This window comes from Coptis chinensis, chromosome 8, assembly GCF_015680905.1.
Source record: "Coptis chinensis isolate HL-2020 chromosome 8, ASM1568090v1, whole genome shotgun sequence".
NCBI classification, from domain to species: Eukaryota; Viridiplantae; Streptophyta; class Magnoliopsida; order Ranunculales; family Ranunculaceae; genus Coptis; species Coptis chinensis.
The window spans coordinates 13,950,001-13,954,177 of NC_141463.1; positions in this window are offsets into that span (position 1 = coordinate 13,950,001).

Consider the following 4,177-nt stretch of genomic DNA (forward strand, 5'->3'; position numbering starts at 1 on the left):
GAAACCGAAACGGTTTGTTTTCTTTCGAGGTTTGTGTGTTTGAAGGGTTTTGTTTTGGGCGTCTTCTCATTTTCACTCTATCTTCAGAAGTCAGAAGCGAAGAAAAAGGAAAAAAAAAAAAAGAGAGAAAGAACAAACCACAAGTTTACGATTTTCTTTTTTAGGTTCATTCTTTGACTCTAAAAAAAGTTTGATTTTTTGTTTATTTCTGCATTCGTAATGTCTGCTACTAGTGATAGCTTGAGTGGTGAATTTGAAATTGATAAATGGAGAGAGAGAACAATAAGTGATGAAGAGGAAGATGTTGAAGTTAGGGTTCGTAGTGGTGATGAGGCCTCGTCGTCTCCACTGTTGGAGACAAGGGCTGAGGATACGAGGAGGCCTAGGTCAGAGGATTGTTATGCTTCTTTGGGGGGAGTTTGGTTGGGTGAAGGCCGACCTAGCCATGTACGACCTGAGTGGGGAGAGGAATATGTTTAGTAGTGACTACATTCCTTGGGGTGGAGGAGTAGTTATTTGTTATGGACAGTTGAAGGCTGGGATGAGGTTGCTTTTTTTCCGTCTTACTGTAGAGGTGATGAATTATTTGGGGAAAGCCCCTTGTCAATTCGTAGGGAACAGTTAGAGGATTTTCCATGTGTTGGATTTGTTGAATGATAGGGGCTATAACATCTGCTTATCAGATGTGTTGGAGCATTTTGTTGTGAGGAGGTCGGATGCTCTGAACTTCAATTTCTAGGTCGGTAAGGGGAAATCTCCTGTTATCGTGGGGGTGAGTAAGGAGGATTAGGAGCGTAGGCCGTTGTTGGTTGTGGGTAGATATTGTCCTCCTCGTTGGGAGTTGGCAAATCGTGTTGTACAGTTTGCTGGTAGGTCGTTGGTTTTAGGCGTAATGTGTGTATGGTATATTATGATTTTGACGTTCTGACTTATTTGTTTTGTTTTTGCAGAGGTTTCTATTCGTGGTTGTACCAAGACCGGTGCTATAGAAATGTTTGCTTGTTTGAGTTGGGAGGAGAAACGAGCTTTGTTGGGGGAGGTTGCTCATTATTTTAAAAGGCGTGGAGGAGAGAAAATTAATCGTAAGAAGTTAGAGCAAAAGGAGAAGGTTCACAAGGCTGTCGTTGTTCTCTCTGATTCTAGCTCGGATCCTGCCATAGAGAGGGAGAGCCAAAAGAAGGCACCTATTTCTGGAATGAGAAAGGCTGGAGGGGCTAGTGATAGCCATTCTAGAACGGTTAGGACGGTTGGCGGGGCTGCTGAAAGTCGTTCTGCATCCAGATGCTCTGAGGTGGGTGATGTGGATCGTTTGGCATCCCAACGTTCTGAGGTGGGGATGGAAGACGTTCTACATCCAACCGCTTCTCCTTTGGTGATGCGGATCGTTCTGCATTCAACCGCTTCTCCTCTGGTAATGCGGATCATTCTGCATCCAACCGTTCTGAAGCGAGTGCTGGAAGTGTTGGTGGTCTTGCTGTTGATAATGCTGGTGGAAGTGCTGGTAAAGATGGTGATGCTCCCACTTCGTTTCGGAGGCTTAATCTGAAGAGGCACTCGAAGTGGTTGAGACGGAGGGGGCTAAGAGGTCCCGAACTAAGTCTAAGGAACGACCTAGTACTGTAGAAGCTCATACTTCTTCAGGTCAAGCACCGTTGAAGAAAATGAACTTGAGTGAGTTGGCTATTAACGCTGGGGTAGCTGAAGCCAGTGGTAAGAAGAAGGTTGGTGATGGTGAGCTTGATGCTCAGCAGTGCAAGGGGTCAGGGAGTGTGGCCCCAAGTGATAAGAGTGGAGATGTCAGTTTTGAGTATGCTTGTCATGTATGAGGCCCCTGCGAGTAGGTTGAGGAAGTTTGCGAAGAATGGGGACTACAGTTTCAAGTTCACATTGGTTGCTGGAGGGCTGCTGGAGAGCATTATACTTGATGGAGATAGGCGTAAGCTGGATGGTAATAGTCTGGAGGTGAACCTGAAGGAGATGGATCGGTCGCTGTGCTTTATGAGTGTTTTTCCGTTCTGATTTTGTTCTCTTTGGGCTTTGTCTATATTGGTCCGATCTAATCTTAATTTGTTATTTGTCAGGTTCTGGCCATGTACAGGAAGTTGAAGGAGATGGCAGCTATCTCCGACCTGTACAAGAAGGAGTTGGATGCCACCAAAGAGTCCTATGGCAAGCTGGTGGCCGAGCAACAGGTGGAGAGGGCTAAGATCGTAGGGTTGAGGACTCAGGTGCAAGAGCTTGGTGGGAAAGTGGCTCTGTTGCAACCCTCTCTTGACTCTTCGAGGTTGGAGGTTCAGTAGTGGGTTGCTGAGTACAAGAAGGCGCGGGCTGTTGCTGAACGAGCTGAGTCTGAATATAACAACCTGGTGGATTTGGTGGAGGGTGGTGATACTTATGTTCTGGTGGATGATTTTTTGGAGCTAGATCGTAAGTATCAGCTCCTCAAGATGTCAGTTGAATGTGGGGCTGCAACAGTGTCTGCTAAAGATACTGGTGCAAATGCTAGTAGACGGTCTGATCAGCCATCCGATCTAGGTGTTGCTCCAGCTACCTCTCCTGATTATGTTGTCAAAGATATGTTGAATGGTTGTGATGATTCAGTGATCAGTTCTGGTGTTGTAGATGGCTCAGAGTTGGAGCCCTTGAACGTATATCAAGCTTCGCATGATGCGTAATCGGAGCTTCTCTGGTTTGAGTTTTATATGCAGGTTTCTTTGAACAATATTCAAACATTTGTGCTTTTGCTACTGATAAACAATATTTTTTATGATGGGGATACTGAGGTCATTTTCCTGGGATGACCTGGGGGCTTCCAGTATCTAACCAAATTTGTATTTAAGTAGAAATATTTAAATTACTTGTTGTAGATGTTTGAGGTTTGCATGCCTGTGATTGTTTTTGTTGTCTTTGCTCGTTGTTTGACGACCTGTGTTATATAGCGGTAGCATTGATAAACTGCTGAACTTGGGTAGGTCGTCTGATTGTAACAGGTCGTAGAGCTTTTGTGTACGACTTGGTAGATTTGCGCAGTTGACACCTAGGCTTTGCCATATTTAGATGTGTGTAAGTCGTTCCTTTTGGGGGAACCTCTTATAATTAGCCTTTGAATGGCCATTATAGTTGAGTCTAACTTAAACCATTTCGAGGTCATAAGTTGACTTGGGGTCCTTTTGGGGGTCCCCTGGATTGTATTTGTCTGATAATTGGCCTTTGAGTGGCAATTACAATTGAAGCATACTTAACCCTGGCGTTGGTGTTAAGTTGATTTAGGGTCCTTTTGGGGGACCTTGGTTTGAATTGATTGATAATTAACCACTGCGTGGTTGTTGTATTTTAGTCATTCTTGTCTGCTTCTTTCATGTACGAACTGACATTGTGATGTCCTAGGTCGGGTTACTGTTTCGACCCCCACATACGTGGCAGACGTTCATTAGTAGGGGTCTCCATTTTATTCGTTTAATCAACAGGGCTAAAGCCCAATTTGCAATGGCATGGATCAATGTACAGGCCCATTAACTCATGTGGCTAAGGCTGAACCTTAGCCACATGGCTTGCCACTAATGTACGTTGATTTATGTCCAGATTCATTTCTTATCAAAGAGATAGTTATCAGTTGACAGTTATATTCTATCACAATTACTCAAGATACAAGATTACTTGAGTTACAAGGACTCTTTACTCTACCTCTATAAATACTACATTATTTTTCATAAGGAACTACGTGGAAACTTGATCCCTAGAGAATAAATCTTGGGTACGTAGGCAGCCATTATATTGGTTCGGTTTCATCTCCCCCAACATCAAATTCCTCTGTTTCTTAGTGCACTCTTTACCATTGCTCGTTGTTGTGTTGAAGCGGTTTATTGCAAAACATAATTGGCTTTATCTCCGTGGGGATCTTAGAATTCATTATCACGTGAAACAATCAAGATGGTAAGCACAAGAAGCGGACCAAATAGTCGACATATTTCCCCGCTAATAATACTCGCAATCCGCGAAATTCAAATCGCCAATGCAAGAACCGTTGAACAATCAAGTTGATCCTAGTGGTAGGATCAATTCTCAACATCCGATCAGTAGAATGCAAAGCCACCGCCTCCAAGTAAAAGCGGTACAAGTGTCGCCACCCTTAACAGCCTTGCAACAAGAAAATCGACAAGTCAATAATCCTCCATGC